We start from the raw sequence: 21,398 nt of genomic DNA on the forward strand, positions 1-21,398 counted from the left end.
GCTGCTGGTCTGCTTTGCTTTCAGACCATGACGTCCACTTAGGAGCAGGAGGTAGTTTGTTTCAAACCAGAGTTTTCACACCAGTCCACATGAACAATGCAGGAGAATGTATATGAAATTGACAAAACAGAGGCTATTTAAATTTTGAGAGATATGCACTGGGTTCATGTAATTGTGTCTAATTTGCATGACAAGACAAAGGTCAGGTCATCATAATAAACTGTCAGCTGGAAACCAAGAATATTCACTGCAGATCCATGATTATACAGCCTGTTATCACTCGGAACTTGTCAAATAGCAGCGCTCTGTCGGTGCTCTTGGCGTATGAGTGTAACACCAGAAGCCACTTTCCACATCCAATCAGAATGCAACTAACCAGACAGAACCAAAGATATTGTTATTATACAGCAGCGGACAGTCTGATGGCACCAGGCAAATCCACATGCAACACACATGGTTGACGTCACATGAGAACGAAGACGGATGGAACATTACCAACTCTTTTGCCTAAACCTCACCATCAGTATTTGTGTGACATCATGGTAACGGCATCCAGGAGTGTAAAAAGCTGAAGCAGCAGGATACCTAAAATGCCATAAACAGATACAGAATGTAACTGACAGAGTAACACTGTGTAATGAGTTTGGATGAGAACGTGTTCAGTTATCTGTCCAGCAGTGTTCTGACAGGGAGCAGAGTGACGGACTGACACCACCTTCATGGGGCCCGTCTTCTGGTTTGAGAAACGCATTAATACTTAAACCTTAGATTCTGGTGTTTGCGTACCTTGTGATAGTGACTGAGAAGTATTTATGCAACACAGTCCAAATCTTTTCAACACTGTATCTGTATCCCACACCCTAATCATACACTCTACTTCTGTCCTCTTCCAGACAGACTCTCCCCCACAGTGTGACTGACATGCAATTAGCTTCCGTAGCTTCCCCTCCCAGGCATGTCTGTCTGTCTGCTAGGAGTATTTATAACCTTGAATGAGTGTAGAATGAATATCAGCCCATTCACTATCAACATTTCCCATGAGTCATCCAAGGCTCACCTTGCACCTAACGGGGGAGACGTCCCTTAAAAAGATTCTGTGATGAGATTTTTAATGATGTGTCTTTTCACATGGTTATTTATAATCATTGTTCAATCAATCATCTGCATTGTTTGCAAAGTTCCCCGGTGCTGAACACTGAAATGTCTTCAAAACAAGCACTCCTCATCTTTGTGGTTACTGTCTATTAATCCACTTGTCAAGGACACATTTGTGACCAACTCTGAAACTAGATACTTGGACAGATGTCATTTTTAAAGTATAGCCACATAAAGGAATTTAAAATGAAGCTAATGTTAGGGCTGAAAAAACAGCCAGGTCCCATTCTACAAGATAAAGCCTACAGTTATTCCCAACAGAGGAACCTTGACTTATAAGTGACATCAAGTTTTAGTCTGGGTTTGGATATTCATGATCCCCAGAGGATAAGGGCTAATGGTTTGGGTGATCTCCCGACTTCTCTTCCTGTGCTGCCATTAGGTCAAACCTAACAAAGCACTTTCACTTTTTTTTTTTTTTTTTTTTTTTTTAAATTAAAGGGGCATCACAGTCAAGTTTTGGTCTGTGGTTTGAATATTTATGATCCCCATATATAGTAGTGTATCTATACCCAATAGTTTGGGTGACATCCTGACTTTTCTTCTTGTGCCGCCATCAGGTCAAACTTTACAGATAATCCCTTTCCTTTTCTTTTCTTTTCTTTGTTCTTCTGTTTCAAATGGCCATCATGGAGGGCCGAGTGAAAAGAAGGCTGTCATCAAGGGAGGAGACACATGATATTGTTTAAATATCACGGCGCACATTTTCAATCTCTCCTGGGAGACATTTATAGTATTGCATTGTCTTGTACAAGAGAAAAAAGGAACCCAAGAGAGAAGTTCAAAACCACCTTACTTTTTACCCCTTAGTGCCACCATGTTAAGAAAAACAAAAGCAAAAAACGGTGCAAGACTATTCTTGGATGCTCCCCTTTGTAGGCAAAACATGATGCATTGCACTCAAGGGTGTCATCACAGTGGAGAAAATGAGATGTAGTGCCATATAGGCTGTCCGACATTCTACAAAACCTTCTGTGTACTTGTGCCCAACCACATGCAGGATTTTCAATATGTTCTCATCACACAGTGACGCCCTGTCAGCAACCTTCTGCATCTACTTATGACATTTTAGGTATCCTTCTGCGTTAGCTGTTCGTTCTCGGATGCCGTTATAGTGATGTCAATAAATGCACATGGTGGGATGACGCAGCATGGTCCTCATGTTTACACAATAGCACAAGGCAACCAATGCAGCTCGTCTCGATGGTTAGGGATACATAACAAAGTCATGGACGGTTAGGTTTAACCGAGAAGCATGGTTATGTGTAGCAAAAAAAACCCACACACATCCACGTGGGAAGCTAATTCCGGACTCCTGCATCAAATTCGGTTGTTTGTGGGACATATGCACCCCTCCACCCGTGTGCAGCAGTGCATCTTATATTTCGTTGTTGTTTTTTTTGCAAGCGTAACCAACTCCGTCTGGCCACTTTCTAAAGTGACGACCCCAGTGTGTGTTGCATGTACTGTTAGTATTTACCTCGAAGCACGACTGTACATCATAAGAGCTGTTTCCATGACAGCAGAGTCTTGTTGATGTTTGGGTTAAAATGTTGAAATGCTTCAGGCAAAGCAAAGTCATGAGCCTTTTTTTGGTGAAGTCAAAGTCAGGTTGCATGTTCATTTTGACTTTGTTGAGTCTAACTATTATTTGAGTCGAAGTCATCCAACTTGTCTACACCTTATTTATACTACATATTCACAGTAGCCTGCCCGAGCTAGCAGGGAACGTTCCCAGAACATTAGCTAATGTTACCTACAAGTTGCAATAATGTTTTTAAGAAAAGATTCTAATCAAATGTTCAAAGAACCTTTTAAGGATGTTTATCAATTCAAATAATGTTGCTATAAGGTTAAATACAAGCTAAGACATAACATTATAACTGTAACATTCTAAGGATGTTTCGGTGATGTTTGGAGGTGACATATGATAGAATGTTCTTTTATAAAATATTCCCATAATGTTACATGAGAACAAAGGAAGAACATCTTTAAAACAACATTCAGAACACATTTTGCATGTCCAAGATTACTTACAGATCTTTTTTTTTTTGAAAATTTGACGTTACATATATATATATGTGTGTGTGTGTGTGTGTGTGTGTGTGTGTGTGTGTGTTTACAGAGAATATTACCCTAACTTTGAGAAGAGCGTTCTGGAAACTAAAAGAAAATTTGCCAGATTAAAAAAAGAAACAGCCCAAATCAATTACTTAATTCTTTCCACTTTTGTGGGTGGAAGAGCTTTGGCCTTGTGCTCATATGTTTTCAAGTGCTCTTCCATTTAAAGTCTATGCCAGCCTGTGTGTTGCTGTAACATATTCCAGAGGACAGCTGCAAATGACGGTGGATTCGGAGGTGGAGCCGTCATTATAAATAATCTCAAAATTGCCCCGCACCTGTCAACCGGATTCACAACTTTCCCCAGGGGGATAATGATAGCCTTGGAAACTGATAAATGTGCGGGGTGTAATCAGGCCTGCCAACTCACCCAGGCTGGTCTATTCTGGGAGGTGCAAAAGAGCCTGGGAGGGGGCCTTGAAAGAGCTCAGGTGGATAAATAAAGAGAGGATCCTCTATAACCTTGTCTACCCTCCACCAAGCTCCTCACGCTATGAAGATGTTTAGGCAGACAGGATGATATTTTTCAGGGTGAGATACAGTGTGAGCCACTGGGTATAACAGTTTATGATAGACTCTTCAGAATATTGTTCTTGTCAGGGTGGAAAATCCTCTGAAGTAGCATTTAGAGCAGCTTGGGACAGTAAGACCCAAAGTGAAGCCCATACTAATGAGATTCTCTCAGGTGGGTCAGCAGCTCCCAGAGCACAGTGACTTGATTTAACCACAGTCCTAATAGGCCTTTATACAACAAGTAGCTCTGACCAAGCAATCTGATTGGTCAACAAGACATTAGAATGTGTTCAAATCTGCATGTCATTTCTGTTCTATTCTATTCTATTCTATTCTATTCTATTCTATTCTATTCTATTCTAATATCCACCTTACTAACAGTGTGAACTATAAACTAACACAAAGATGGCAATAGGCAGCATAAACTATCATGTTCTCAACAGACATATTAAACACTGACAAAAAGTGACATTTGTGCTTTGGAACATAAAACAGCAATATGACCTGCAAACTAAAAACTATTCAGTCCATCACTAGGCATGATGGGAAACATAGGCTAAGTGATTGGGACTGCAGTGAAAACATTTTTGAAAGGCTGAATGCTGTCAAATATGGATTGAAGCAGAACATTCTGTCAGATAACAACATGTTGTGAATTCTGGAAATGATGATGCCTTTATCTGTTTTTCATTAATTTTGACTTTTGGACTTTACCTTACTCCGGAGTTATTGGAAATGTTTGTCATCCTCCATCAGCTGTGCCGTGATATGGAGCCACAAGCTTAAAAATCCAGGCAAAGTTTGCAGATAAATCTGTATATGGAAAAAAATAAATAAATAAATAAAATAAAATATATATATATATATATATATATATATATATATATATATATACACATACACACACACACACACACACACATTGCTTGTTTCATCCCAATCCCAAATATATTCAAATTATGATAACATAAAACAGAGAACAGCAGCAAATTTTTTTGAGCTTTTTTTTTTAATCAGATCTGGGCCACTTTCATATGTGATCCTAAATCTGATACATTTCTGACTGCTGCATGTGACGGCTGTGAGAATTGCCATATTGACTTTTATGTGTTTTCCCCCCACAGCCATGATTTTTCCACGTCATACTTTATTGTGCAGCAGCAGATCACTCAGCAGACAGTGTCGGAGCAGTCAGTTGAATCAACAGAGGGCTGCTATGACTTCGAGGGTAGACTGGCCCAGTGGCCAGTCAGTGGATCTCGACTGCGAGACAATGTCTAAATTTCTTTTTGTTTCTGGCTTTTCTGCTTTATTTAAAAGTGGCAATACATACATGCACACTATTTTTTTGTTATTATTCCAAATATGACACTATTCTGAATTTGATGCAGTCCAAGTAAACAGCATATTACACTTAAATATTCTGAATTAGGCTTTTTTCTGCATTTAGCGTTTCCAGATAAAGACATGTGGAATATGCTGCTATTAGTCAGGTTTTAGAGGCATTGTTTTGACATGTTTATACAGCATTCAGAGTGTTTACCCCAACTGGGGTTTTTACCACAGTTTGCGACACAGTTGACTTACAGTGAACTTGCTGGGCTGGTGTAAAAATGTAAAAGAAAGGCCCACATTTGTGGTCAGAAGAAAAAAACATTTCTAGATTAAATATGAAAAACTTGTATATCACAGTTTTGGTTTTTTTTTCGAATAGAGACAGTATGCCTCCTGTTTTGACAGCCTTATCATGAGACACCAACAATAATATTGGAATGAGGCCCTGAACATCATAGTGTTTTGGGGGAGCTGTCCTCTGTAAAACCCTCTTCATCACAGCTCCACCATTCCTGACTTGTCTCCCTCACTCACACATCTGTGCACAAAACTACCAGCAGCAGCTGCTAATAGAACCGGAGCTATGGCTTTTGTGTTCCTTTGTCTTTTCACCCTCATCCTCAACATAATGTCATCCAACCTGCGCAGTGCATTATTTGGAGCTGAAGCTTGCACTGCTTTATCATTCATTCATGATCCGTAACTGTTTATCCTGTTCAGGGTCGTTGGGGGGGCTGGAGCCTATCCCAGTTGATGTTTAAGAGGCAGAGTACACCCTGGACAGGTCAGCGGACAATCACAGGGCTGACACACAGAGACAGACAACCATTCACACGCTCACATTCACACCTACGACCAATGTAGAGTCAAGAATGAAACCCCAACGTGTTCTCATGCCAGCTCGTCACATAGTGCCACGCTGTCAGAGACCTTCCACGTCTACTTATGACAGATAATGTATCCTTCTGCATCAGCTGTTTACACTTTGGGATGCTGTTACCTTGATGTCAACAAATGCACACAATGTGTATGTTTGTACAACAGCACGTGGCAACCAATGCTGACCATCACCATCACGATGGTTACGATTAGGCAACAAAGTCACAAAGGGTTAGGTTTAGGCAAAAGTGGCACATGGTAAGGTAGAAAAAAAAACTCAAGAAAAAGACACTCACATCCACATGGGAAGTGAACTCTGGACTCCTGCATGAAAATCAGTTGTTTGTGCGACCCATCCACCTTGTTTCTCAATTGCCTTTTAAACATCAGCAGTTTTTTTGTTTGGTTGTTTGTTTGTTTTTTAGGCTTTCAGGCTTTTGTGGCCTTGAAATGACAGGAAATGGAGAGAGAGTGGGGATGACATGCAGCAAAGTGCCACTGGTCGGATTTGAACCCTGGGCCGCTGCAACGAGGACTCATAGCTTCTGTATATAGGGCACACGCTTTACCAGCTGAGCTCCCCAGCACCCCAAACAGCAGCAAGTTTCAAGTTTATTTATTTTTAATGCACCTTTAAGAAGACAACGGTCAATCAAAGTGCTGTACATAGGATGTAGAAAAAGTAAATAAATAGATAGATTACAATAAAAAACAATAAAATTAAAACAGTGATATAAAAACAGTAAAAGTAGAAAAATTGCTGTGCCTGTGATTTGTGTGCTCATTTATGAAATGCCAGGGAGAAGTGGGTCTTTAGTGAAGATTTAAGCGTCTCTAGGGTCTGGGAGGTTCTAATATGGAGGGGGAGACTGTTCCAGAGTTTGGGGGCGACTGCTGTGAAGGCCCTGTCCCCTCTAGACTTCAGTCTGGTTTTGGGGGCTCCAGCAGCAGCTGGTCAGAGGACCTTAATGCTCTCAGCAGTTTTGAAGAAAAACTGATATCTTAATTTCATAGTGAACAGGTTTTAAACAAATCCCCAAGTTATTTAAGAGAACACAGACATATTTTTGCCCCTGTTGTAAACGCACATAATATTTCATATACCTACTTCCTGGTCCAACTGCGACACACTGTACGAATGTACCGTGTTGTGAGCTCTGCACACTCAGTTTTTCTGTACATGTTGGAATTATCAGTGATTACTGACTGCACTCACTTTAGTTTGACCTTGTGAAATAAAGTGCTTTCAATAATCTGACTAAGTTGTTGGCAACAGAAGTTTTTTGAAGCGTCTCATCTTATTGTTGCTATTTCACAGCATTGATTTCAACATTTCCTTTGGTGAGTACAATGTTTCCATAACTGATAAAAATGAGGGCAAAAACTACAAAACAAAGACATATCACTCCAGACCGTTTCCACTTCATCAAATATGTACGCTCTGCCAGTGCTTTGAGCATATGAGTGCGATGCCAACGCCACCTTCCACGTCCCACTGGAACGCGGCTAGAAGGCATCAGATGAGAACGCACTCGGACAGAACTGATGGAGCTGTAATTATACGCTAGTGGATGGCTGGACGACACTGGGCACATCCAGATACAACACACACAAGCGACATCACTTAAGAACGCAGACGGACGGAACTGGTCATGTGCAGATGAAACGCTTCAAGACGGCATGGGCCCCATAAACAACTTTCCGTGTGGATTTGTGTTGTTTTTTTTCCCTAAATCTTACCATATGACTCTTTAGCTTAAACCTCAATGTATGAAAAAAATTTAAAAAAACAGAGAGAGGCTGAGTCTGAAGCCCACTTGCTGTGTTCATTTCAACGATCCTATGTCACTTCCCTTCATCCCATTGCTTTCTGTCTGCCCAAACAATGCTATTTATTACACTGCACTGCCTTTGTCCCATTAACCTAACCTTTTAACCCTTTCTCTCCATTACTTCTTGTCTGTTGTGAGATGCTGCAGACTGATGTTGTGCCCCTGCCTCTCTAATGTTAACTCTCCTTATCTGCAGACGCAATCTGCACATCAGCTGATCTCCCCTGCTTATCTCACAGCTCACATTTCCCTCCCCACTGAGTCAGTGTGTGTGCGTGTTTGTGTGCATGTGTGTGACAGTGACAGAGCAGTATGCATGAGCGGGGTGAGGATGGGTACAGCACTTGTGTTGAGTGTACAAGGATTAATAGATTCCAAGGAGGCGCTGGCTGCCTTCAGTCTAATAAATGTTTCAGACTCCATTTTTATCTCCTGCAGGTCGTAAGTCTGCCTCTCCTGTCCAATCACAGCGCGCAGCAATGCAGGGAGAGCACGTCACATCTCACCTGCCGGCTTTTAGGTCACAGTCCACTAATGATAAGAGGGAAAATGTCATTCTTGTGCTGCAAGCAGTGTTCACAAAACTCAGACAGAATACAAGCAAATGAGGAAACTACTTGTACTTAGAAACATGCACCTGGAATAAACTCTCTTGCATTTCTGTTGACAGCAGATGCAACGGTGTAGACTTCTAAGACATTAAAAGTGGGGCTGTCAAATAACTGATTTAAATATTTATATATATCTTTTTTTTCAGTCCATTATTTTGCATTTGAAAACAGTTTTGTTGTGCATATTAACAAGTTTAAGAAATGACAGCATTCGTTGTCGGATGTTGGCTGGTCTGCAGTCAGTTTCCACCCATTTAGCAGCACTGCAGTTTACCCTTTAACACCTGGCTCAACTTCAGCTTTCTTCACTAGCATTTAAACTCTGAAACCTGAGAAAATTGGTTTGACTTCTTTCAAAAACATTGGGAAAAAAAACAAAAAATAAATGAGCAACTTGACAAGTAATGTCCTGCAAAATGCAAAAAAAACAAGAAAAAGAAAAAAGTAAAAGGTGACAGGGACATGAACATATCTGAATTAATTGGGGGAAATTAGATATGATCTAAAAACAAAACTATATTCATAATTATCTTTATTATATATTTATATATTTCACTTGTTTTTTATTTTCCTCTCATTTCTTCATTTGCTTTTTTCAGTTTCCCCCCACAGCCATTTTTTTCAATTTTTACGTAACTTTGTACTAATTTATTTCTGTTTTTCAGGTCAGGATTTAACTTCTTCCATTTAATTTCGTCCAAAGGTCTGAAAAGGGCTTTGCAGTCTTTTGCAATGTTGCTGCATGCTGACTTCAGTCTGATCAGCTGCAGATGTGTGCTTAGCTAATTGATGGGAGCAATTTCAAGACTGTTAAGGGACCCCGATATGCAGAAATATTCAAATACAATAGACCAAATAACACATTCATACTGCATGCAAAATACTGGACATGTCTTTAAAAAGGAGACTCGTGGAACCAATATTCATTCAGTTATCTTGAGGTCAGAGGTCAAGGGATACAGCCTCATCTCTCTGATCATAGGTGCTTTATTTTAATGCTGAAATCTTTCATCACCGTGATCTCAAATATATGACTTCAAATGTTGCCCTTGGCTCAGACAAAGCAAGTTTCAGGCGCAGCATGAGTGAATATAGAGTTGGATGTAAATTGACCCTGCACGGAGTTAGCAAATATCCCAAGGCCAGGTCATAAACACAGAGACATGAGTTAAAAGCAGAGCAGACGGAGGTAAAGATAAGAGAAAAACTGGACTTCCTGATGTTTTAAAATCAGTTTGAATCAGAGCTGTCACATGATCACACAAACATGCACACTGACAGTTAGCTTCAGCTAATATATGTGCAGTTTGGTTGTTTTGGAGCACACAAACACAAATATAGGTCAAATGGGGCAAAGATTTTCTTCATGTCTTGTCTGAAGCCAACCTTGAGGTTCACGGTTGTTGTATTTAAAAGCCATATACTCAATAATTTCTTTTTTTTTTTTTTTTAATTTCTAGCATAAAAAACAAAAACAGTTCTAAGCTAGGGAACGTGAAGTCTGCTTTTCGGCATTACAGCAGCAAAGACTTCTTAAGATAAGGTACAGAAAATATGACCTCTGTGATTACATTTAAGGCAGCAGCAATACTGAGAGTGTACATAAGTCGTCTTGTTATCATCCAGTTCAGAGTTATAAGTCTGAAAAATGATGAAGTGATATTTTTTTTATACCTCTGAGCTGCCTATAGTCATGACCTGAAGCATAATGTTTATCCAGTCCCATTCTAATAGAGGGAATTTCTCCAGATTTGGCACAAACGTTAACTTGGAGTCAACAATGAACTGATTAGAATTTGATGGCCAAAGGCCATTGTGACCTCATCTGTCTCATTTTTGTAAACAAAGGTCTACCTGAATTTAAGAATGAATTTATTAGAATATGGTGGTTGAGGGTCAAAGGTCAATGACACTGTGACCTCGCAAGATTTGGCCAACACTCCAAAATTCCAAAAATAGTTAATTAAAATTCAATGACTTATGGGGAAAGGGTGGGACTTAATAAGTTTTCACTTCTTTTTACTTCTTTGCAAGTATGCAGCGCAAGTCATTATGTATTTGACCATTTCTTGTCTGTAATTATCACTGTGTTTTTCGTCTATCTGTTTTTGTAGAATATTTTCTTGTTTTTGTTTCTTTTTTATGCGCTCGAAATAAATAAAAGTCAAATCAAAATCTTCAGTGCTGCTGAGGGGAAGATGTGTATGAGAAGCATCCATGTTTTCACAGACATGGATGTAAACTGTAAGTGCAAATTTTAATGGTACAACCCGGAGTGATAATTCTAGTTTGTCATGCTCTAAAACTTTTTATTCGTGGTTTACATGGTCATATAAACCTTTTAAAAACCTGTATTGCAGGCGCAGATTGTGAGGAAAGACGTGCACTGTAAAATATAAAATGTTGATGTAAATGTTTAACAGAGGCAGACTAATGCTTCTCTGATTTCACAGTGTATACCTCAGCATTATGTAAGAACACAGTTGTGTCCACAGAAAGGTCATCCACAAAATCAAACAACAATGTAGATTTGTCTTTGTGTTTCAGCTTGCCTGCCTGCGTGTGAGTGTGTCTGGGTGCACTCAGAGTTCATAAACTTCTCCCCCTGTCCACCTCTAGTTGTGTTTGATAGACTGATGCTGGCGTAGTGAGCGGAGCAGCAGTCAGAACACATCACCACAGGGTGAAACCACAATCCACAGGAGAGAACACCTTCAGCGCTGCCAACACTCTGCGAGGACAACACACACCCCACAGCCACCCGGCTGAAAGACATTTGCTACAGCTCAGTGTAGACTGAAAAGACTTACTTTAACCACAGAAGAGTTTTTTGATATAAGCTTCTTAACCGCCATGTTTCTTAAAAATATCATGTCATGACGCTGCCACATCACCAGATAACACTAATGCTGCAGCTGCAACTGCACAAAAAAATAAAAGTGTCATTGTAGTCTGCTGTAATTACCAAATGACACATAAAACAGTGCATTATTGCTATTGATATATTAACAAACAAGTGTACCTATGTGCTTGCAGTCAACAGTTACATTATATGCTACAAAAAATATATTGTAAACACACACACACACACACAAACATACTGGTAGTTGTAGTAGTGGTAGTGTAATTGACGAAAGCAGCTAAATTGTCAGCTGGTATTCAGTCACTGACAGCAATTACAGTGTTGGGCTGAACTGTCAGTTATAGAATACAGTCAGTTGACATGTAGCAGGAGAAAGCAGTTGAAGTGGAGATACTGAGCATGTGTGTGAGTGTGTCATATGTGCCCTACAACTAGTTAAAATGTCAAAAACCCTCACATTCACATTTTTCTTTGAAAAAAATTGAAATCAAGATTAGCAGAATTTAAATCCCTAAATGACACCCAACAATAATGAGTTGTGGCCCTAAGCGATCAAAAGCATGATGAGCTCAGTTGTTTTTTATCCAGATTCACAGAGTCCCTCTCTCTGTGAGATGTAATTTGTCTCAAGAGATTCTGTTCCTGGTTGTGGTCACTTCCTAAAACACTTGACACTGACATGATTCACATAAAACGCGCTGAAAGTTAAAAGTTGTCTTCTAATGGATGACAAGAAGTTGGCGGAAAATTTGCTGAAGGTTAATACGTTTGAATAGAAAATGAAATACCTCTGCCAAGCTTGTCATGATGGATGATTCCTCTTGACACTCATCTCATGTTTCAAAGAAAGTTTGGATGCTGATTCCTCTGACCCAAACATCCCCCCACTGCCCCCCCGGCTCATCAGCATGCTGACGTGGTCTGCCTCCTAATGCCTGGATACGCCCTTATTTGGACCCAAGGTTAGCCCTCTGACATTTGGAGCTGATTAAGAATTTGCCTGGGCCGTAACCTTTGCATGGCGTGAATCTGGCTGTCATTGCATTAGTGCTTCCATTATCATGCAGTCACATCTAATCTTACCTGCAGCTCAGGGCCTTCCTTGTGGATGGGAAGGCAGCTAAAAGCCTCTTGATGTATGTGGGGATGATTTGAATAAAGCTCGGGCTCACAGGCAGGGCTGAGGGTAAGGCGTTTAACTGAGGCCAAATCAAATCAGTGTCATTAGAAAAAAAAAAGAAATCCCTGGTTTCTGGCTGAATTAGATCGCATTTGGCTCCGAAGCTAAATGAGACTCTAAGGAAAAGGTTGCTGTAAATCAGGGATACTCATTTTGCTTTGGTTGAGGGGCCACTTTTGCAAAATGACAGGAGAATAGGGGCCAATCTCAACAGCCCTGTGCTTTATTTCTGGGATTTTCGAACAGTTCTAGGATGTAAAAATATTACTATGATTGTAGGAGATTTTCCAGGATTAAAGGACATTTCTTGGATTTTAGGACAGTTCTAGAATTTTAGGACATTTCTTGGATTTTAGGACATTTCTTGGATTTAAGGATGGTTCTAGGATTTTAGTTCATTTTCCAGGACTTGATGACAGGTCAAGAATTTTAGGATATTTCTTTGATTTTAGGACGTTTCTAGAATTTAAGGATACAGAGTGGTGAAAGGAGGAGGTATTTTTGTAGGCCAACCAGGAAGTTGGCAACGCATTGGTTCCCTTGTCAAAAACCTTATGGGATTTTTGAATGGGACTTTCGATTATCGCCAAAAATAAGCTTTGTGACGAGCAAAAGTTTATGATACTTACATATTTTGTTCAGCATGATATTCTTAACAGATGAGCACCACTTTTGTGTGTTTTGAAGCGTAAATGAAATCACCAGAAGCAAAAGCTATCATTAGGCTATACAAGAACTACATTGTGGTCGCACGACTTTAACGTCACCACCACAAACATCATAAAAACATGTTAAAACACAATCAAAAAATATAATAAACAGATAAATCTACAAGTTCAAGTGCGACTCTGTAAAGCTGTAAAGGCGGACAAGTTGGTTTAATGAGTTTCTGTGTCTGCTGTGATGACGTCTGACATCCCCGACAAACACTTTAGTCTCATTTAGCCACTTGTTAGCAACTGCCTTTTTTTAAAATGAGTAAAACCTTAAAAGTTCAAAAATTAGGTTAGGGTGGACGTATTTTAAGTTGCTGAAAAAAAAAACGTCTATATTTCTTTAGGCTGTGTTAACCACAGACCTTATTTAGGGCATTTTACCAAAAAAACATTCAAATGCCCCCCAGATTTTAAGACGAGGGAACTCGAAGTGCTAAAAGGCTAATGGACTTTCGCATTGTAGGACTCTATTTCTAAGATTTTGGACATTTTCAGGACTTTAGGACATTTCTAGGATTTTAGCCCATTTCCAAGATGCTTCTAGGATTTCAAGACATTTCACAAAAAAATGACAGGATCAGGGCTCAGTGTAAGCGGCTCCTTTCTAAGATTTTAAGATAGATCTAGGACTTAATGTCGATGTTTCTAGGATTTTAGGACATTTCCACAGTTTTCAGGACTGCAGGGTCTTAGCTAGGACCTCTCGGAGGTGCGGGGAAACCTTCACTGGCTCTTTTTTTGGCAAACCAGCTCTATTTTGATGTTTGTTTGTTTTTTTTCAGTCTGGCACCTTATGTATACTAAAAGTATAAAAACGCTTCCCAATTCTAAACCCCTAATCTTTTATTGGGTTTTAGAAAATGCTTTTGGGGGCACCCAACCACCTTTTTGGAGCTAGATTTGGCCTGCGGGCTGTAGGTTGAGTATCACTGCTGATCAAAGAGTGGAGGGAGCCTGCATTTCCATCCTTTGCAAAGAGAAGCAGGACTTTATTTAAAAGAGACTTGTATGTTTCCTTTTTCTCTAAACAGCCTATAACCCTTTGATGTCTGTATTTACATCTTCAGTATTCTCAACTAAATATTCTATTTCGTTCTACAAGAAAACACTAACCAACAATGACCATGAAAATCTCCCTTGTTCCAAAACACTAACTGAGTCTATCTATTGTATCCCCTAACAGAAAACAGATCAGGGAGCAGGTACTGAGAGAATAAAAGCCTTAACCATATAATGGTTCGCAGCTCCAGCAGTGGATGAGGGAGATGACAGCAGGGAGATGTGCGAGTCTGAACCACGCTGCTCTGAAATGTAAACTGTGCTCAAGAGTTCTGCCCCACAACAAAGACAGTTCCCTCTTCCAGGACCCCTGCGAAGCCGCCCTCTCCTGCAGCCTTTGATTTGGATCCAGCACATCTCCCTGGGGCCTCTCCACTGCTTCTGAGCTACAACCAGGCAAGGCTGCAGGTCAGAGAGCCTCTGGAGTTCGTCTGCTGTGAGCTCTCCTTTACTTTTTCCTTCAAGAATTTTCTGGAATGTACTTAAGTTTAAAAGTGCTCCTGGATCATTACCAAAAAAAAAAAAAAAAATAATAATAATTTTGATGAATAATAGATTATAGCTAGCAATTCAATGTGGTTACTCATACCTTCAAGAAAATGGTGTAAATTGGTAGCCCAACAAATAAGATGATTGACAACCTGTTCCCTGCATCTGCATATTTTATAGAAACAGCTCAATACTGAATAAAAAATATTGCTGCTTTAGGGGTGTTTTTGGCATAATATCTCAATGCCAAAAACCACCTTTCGCATCTGTCAGGTTGAAACGCTGTCAGTTATGACCTAATAAATGCAGCATGAAGGTCTGTATTGACTGAACAAACCCTGGACTTGCATGCAGGAGTCTGGAGTTCCCTTCCTGTCTGAATGTGATGTTTTTTTCTACTTTACCACGTGCCTCTTTTGCCTAATCCTGTTTTTGTTGATGTTCAGGCTTTAGTCGCCATGTGCTTGGGTTGGCTAAACATAACCATGTGCAGCATCATTCTACCATATGCATTTATTGCTGTCACGGTAGCACCGTCACCATAGTGCCATCCTGGAACGTTAACAGTAGACGCAGAGAGATACCTAGAGTATAATATGTAGACATGGAAGTCCACTGAAAAGCGTCAATATGTGACAACTTGGGATGACAACATGTTGGATAGGCAGGGAAAAGCCTGAATCTTTGTGATCCATCCACAACCCCAAGCTGACTTGTTACAGGACCACTCAGGACTGAATCCTCATTTACTCTTGTCATCACACTGGTCACATGATTTCAGCAGTTGAAAACTCATGGGACCAATTTCAGTGCGTTACTCTCTGTAGGAGGAGCTCGGACATCCGGGAGGAGCTCAGAATAGAGCCACTGCTCCTTCGTGCCAAATGGGGCCAGTTGAGGTGTTCCGGGCATCTGATCAGAATGCCTCCTGGGCACCTCCTGCTGGAGGTGTTCTGGGCACGTCCTACTGGTAGGACCCAGGGGCAGACCCAGAACACGCTGGAAGGATTACATATCTCGTCTGGCCTGGGAACACCTTGGGGTCCCCCAGGAGGAACCAGAAAGTGTTGCTGGGGAGAGGAACGCCTGGAGTGCTCTGCTTAGCCTGTTGCCCCTGCGACCCAGCCTTGGATAAGGGGCCGAAGGAAATGAATGAATGGATGGATACTTGTGTGATTATGTGGGAAATGTACAAGCAGTTTGAGAGAGGTAACTGAACCACAGATTTTTTTTTCTTTTAGATTTCTGTTTTTGCACACATTAGACAATGATAAATCAACCTGTGGCGAGATTTAGAGGTGGTGTTGGGTGCTGTATTTTAGCTTCAAACAGAGTCATGCTAGCTGTTTCCCCCTGCTCCCAGGCATCATTAACTAAGCAAACCATGACTCCATCTCTGTACTTAATACACAAGCATGGGAATCCAGAATGAGGACAATTTAAGCATATTTCCCAAAATCATGACATAAACTAAAACCACACACAGTTGCAGTTGCCAGAATAAATGCTGACATTGTACAGTTTTGCAAACCAAGAATATGCTACATTTACACATTATATAGAGGATATGTTAGAACTTTATGTTTCAGCAACATGTTGGTTATGAGGTTACACAAAAAACTTGTTGCAGGCTGTTCTCGTAAACTGTACACTTTACTATGAAAAGTAATGCAACCAAATTCTTATATATACCAAGTAATGATGAGCAAGTAATTATAGCATAACCCACATTTGATGGAAGGCTCACATGGCTAATGTGCTGAGGGGATTAAAATAAAAAAAGAAGCAGTCCTAAACTTGAAGGGACATCGTCTTCTTGTGACACAGCTGCCTACTTAGATTGGCCAAACTGAATGGGATCCCTTTAAGCAGTATTTCAGCTCTAAAAACAGGTGTGAGAATAACTAAGTTCTCAAAGCAAGTCAAGACAGCAAACAGTCAGTGTGTGTGAGTCACAGGGCCATCAACCAGGAAAAGGGCAGAACTGTTTAATAGAGGAAAGGGAACAATCTGGAAGGTAATGATAACATTTGCACAACAACACAAACTGCATCAGCAAAGAGGAACAGCTGTGGCAGGTGGCAACTAACCAAGAGGGATATATGGACATAACAGAACTGCTGCTAAACACCACAAAATACACACTACAAAATACCTACAGAGTGAAAATAACATGCAGTCACTGTCAGAAATACACTCAGACTCACAAAGCTGAAAGCAAGCAAATCTTGATCTCAGACTTCATTTTGGACTTATCTGTCTTGACTTTGGACTGACTTAAACCCCTTTAAAACATGCACAGCCAACCTGAAAGTATTTAAACTTTACCCAGAGGAGCTGAATGTGAAAACACAGATGTCTGCATCAGGTGGATCCAACATTAATGGACTTTACCCTGCCAGGGCCCTCCTAAAAAGATCATGTAATGTATGATAAAGCCCATGTGTGAATGGAACAAAGAATCTGAGAATGTAGTCGCTGAAGATTTTCTCCGCTGCTGTTTTCCCAGACTTATTGCAGGTTGGGTAGGCCTGTGCATACCTAGTAAAATGATCTACAACAACTAGGATATACTGGTAGCCTCCCCTACTTGGCTCTAAGTGGAGGTAATCATTGGAAACAAGCTCCTTTGGTGAGCTGGTTATGCTGAAAATTGGGGCTTGTATATGTGTCACTGGCTTCTTTTGTTTCATGCACGGGCACTGTCTCACACATGAGCTTCAATCTCTTGCCTCATGTATGGCCAATAAAACCAAAGGGATACATTCAACCTATGCAAATGAGGCAAGGACAAGCATTCAACCATTCAAAATCTTTAGTTTAAATAATAATAAAGTAATATAAAGTACTTACCCACAGTAACAGTATTCCAAATAAAACAAATTAAATGATTAAAACAATTAAACATTCTCATTGGCTTCAGCAACAAAGCAGTGTTCAAGCCTTCAACATTTTTAATTCAGTATAAGTACATTATCAAAAATACCATTATTCGTATTTGTTTCAGTAACAATACTGAAAATGAAAACATAATAAAACAACAAGAGCATCAGCTAAAGCCTTATAAAGGCTTTAGCATCAGCAAAGGCTTTAGGTCTCTGCACCCCAGTCTTTTTTCCAATATTGGATTTCACATTACAGCAACTGTATTCTGCGGTTTTGGTGATTTCTGGCAAACAGATCAACAAATGAGTCAAGATTCAAAGCCTTTGCTCTCCTAGACTCAATGCTCAGTACACCCAGATTAATTGATTGTAATTGATTCTTAATCTTGCTTCTACCTGCCAGCCAGTGGCGGTGCAGCACAGGGATCCGACTGGAAACAAATGCCACACACATTTGTTCCGCCTTTTGCATTGGCGCGATATTTTTTATTATTGTATAATTTTGGTTTGGAGTGTGTGTTGGGGGGGGGATATCTGGTATAAGCCTATGCACTTTTTCTTTAAACGTATTGTATTGTAATGAGAATTCCAGCTTTTGAAATAATTAAATGATCTGTGAATTGTGAGTTATTTAGAAATCAGCACAATCCAAGAATATTTTGCTATGCTGTCTCTCCTGTGACTTTAATGGCATTGCTGTCTTTACAATATTTCTATAACTGATCAACCTGAGAAGTAGAAATGTTACATTCACTTCCATTACCTGATAACTGTAAAAGAGCACAACAGATTTAATATGTCTGGAGTTATGTGATATTTTCATTATTTCAAAGGTCTGGTAAATTTTGTACTATATGCATTTTCTGCTTGAAAAAATGAAGAATGTCATATGCAAACTGTTATAAACAATGTATATCTTATTCAGGGAGAGCATGTCTGCTGCTCATTGTTTTCATTTGAAATGGACTATTGTGAAAAAGCAATTTCATGCCCATGTTCTTGTTTTTTTGTTTTTTTTTGTTTGTTTTTTTTAAATGAAACTTGGCAATGTCTTATAGATAAATAAGGACATGTTGATGTTTCTAACCACAATAGTTAAATAAGTGTCTGTCGTGCAAGTTTAAACTTTAATATCATTTCATAATTACAGATTAATAGAAGTCTAATAGATGAGTTTGAAAATTCAAGAGAAATGTTTAAAAGTGTATTACTCTTTAGACTTTAGATTTTAGTCGACTAAAATCTTATAATATTTATCCAACTAAAACTAGACTAAAACTAAAACTATTCAGATGACTAAATCATGACTAAAACTAAATGGCATTTTAGTCAAATGACTATAACTAAAATTAAATTAAAAATCGCTGCCAAAATTAACACTGCTTAGTAGTACTCATGTCATATGTTAAGGGATTGTTGTCTGTGTAGATGACACAGTGTGAGGCATAAAACAAGTAATTCCTGAATTTCTGGCACATGGCCCACTTAAGGGCAAGAAATTTTAGTTTGTATAGAGTATAATCTGTAATTTCCTTTAGCTAGTGTGAGGGTCCTCAAGCCATATCAATCACTCTGAGCTTCCCATTTTTTCCAAGTCCACGGTATACTGTTGTAGCTGCAGATCTCGAGCAGACCCGATTTCAATCAATCCAAAACAAGTGCTAACTGGGCATCTCAGGGTAGAGTTAACCATCCCCAGATAAGGATATAAAAGGCAGTAGAGTGCCAATGCAGATACCCGACTAGTTTTCTTGTTCTGTGTGGGGCACTTGCCCGAGAGAAGCAGTACACATCATCATATTCATTCAGAGCTTTTAGGCTTGCAATTTAGAGCGATCTAGTCTTACAAGAAGCAATTTTTAGAATCAGATCCTTCTACAACCACTGTAGTGAAACAGTAATGACAGCAGCTGACGCCTGTTACCCAGATGCACACTTGGCATGACTCATTTCTCTGTACCAGAGGGACTACACCAGCACTTTTACTGGACTCCATGGGTGCATCGACTTGAGCATATAGAGCAAATTGAACACATTTTGGGGGTGAAGCGTGCAAGACGTCATTTGATTCGCAGACTGAATGCTGTTGCTCAACACCGGGGGTGCTGATTTCCCGAACTTTCAAAGCTATTCATGCATAAATCTACTGTATCTACTGTATAACACCTGAAGATGGCAAAATAGCCTATTGGCAAAGCTCAAGGTCCAAAGAAGGGGAGCGTTTCTGCACTCTCTCACAGCAAGGCTTAAAGGCCATTCTCATGGAGCTTCTGCCTCCTGAGACACTGACAGAGATGGCAAATCCAGACATCAAAAAGATTGTTGAGGCTGAGAAAAGAAGTATGTATCAAATGCCTTCCCTTTTGGGAAGAGGTCCAGCGAAGAATGAGAAAAGCCCAGGAGCTAACTTCTCGTGGTGCTCGATTCAACAAAGTAGCTTGCTCGAGTACAAGTAATCTATGCAAACCAAGCCCAGAACACCCAAGAGAGGACGCTACCTGCAGCCCTGAAAGCAGGATCCGCACTGAACTAGTAGCTGAAAATGCATAAAACATAGTTAAAGGGACAATAGTGACACCCTACATTGTCTAGTTCTGTTTGGCAAGTGGGATTGTATCACTCAGCTCTGAACAAGTTCTGATGATCATGGATGTACCTGAAGGTAGGTTGCGGTATGATATGACAATGCAAAGAGATTGGGGAAGACAGCTTCCGTCAAACACTAAACTCACTGAAGTCCTTGAACATCTTGACTCCCCGATACAAGGGAACAGTCTCTACAAAAAAGAGGTTGACCACAACATAAGGACTTTTGAAAAGATGACTATTAAAGCAAGAGGAGCCCAAGTCTCTCCTAGCCAAGGGAGTTTCTCGTTACTTCACAGATTACAGTATGGTCAAAGGGGAGATAGATTTGGCCGAGTCTCTTCACCATCTTTCTCTTACGGCCAGCATGTTTGTGCCCCCCAGTTTGTGCCCATTTTCATTTTCATTTTCATCCATGACTTCCCGCTTGTGAAATAAAGGGAGAGAGGAAAGAAAGCCAAGACTTGATGGTTTGCTATGATTGGTTTATCTGTGTATATATAGCGAAGGCATGACAAAGACTATCAAATACTGTGCTTCAGCCAAGCCCCCAGGAAGTGCGCCATGTGTTGATGCAAAATTTACATAGTGGCCAAAAGTTGAATTACACCGTTTGAGTCGGTCACGTGATGCATACTTTTCCCCATTTGCTAACATGAAGAAAGAGATGTCTGTAAATCATTTTTTTGTGAGCATCAAAACCCCCCGCAACACGTCTTCGATATCTGTCTAAAGTCTAAGAGAGCCACAGGATAACATTTTTTAGACCGCCATTCAAACTAGCCGAGGCGCTAATCCAGAAGTCGGTTGTTCCGCCGGCGGGAGTTAACTGCTCGGCCACGTTCAGCTGCCTTTAATCTCTACTACGCATGCTCTATGGGCCAGTAGATCCGGGTATTTTACATATTTCTAAACCTGGAAAAAAAGTTTTCTCTGCTTCATGCACCATTGAGCAGCTCTCATATGAATGAACGAGGCCCCGCCCCCACGGCTTTATCCAGATTTCACTATAATACGTCCATGGCTTCAGCTGAGAAAAAACAAGACTAGGTTAAAAATGAGTGTATGGCTGGAGGTTACTGTCATTTGTGACATGTTGCAGCTTTGTCAGTGGACTCCCGCGCCTATATATTACAAGTTAGGCATCCTGCTGCATCTGTTGTTTACACTCTGG

The sequence above is a fragment of the Plectropomus leopardus genome, chromosome 14 (assembly GCF_026936395.1).
Source record: "Plectropomus leopardus strain MGB_pleo_1.0 chromosome 14, ASM2693639v1, whole genome shotgun sequence".
NCBI classification, from domain to species: domain Eukaryota; kingdom Metazoa; phylum Chordata; class Actinopteri; order Perciformes; family Serranidae; genus Plectropomus; species Plectropomus leopardus.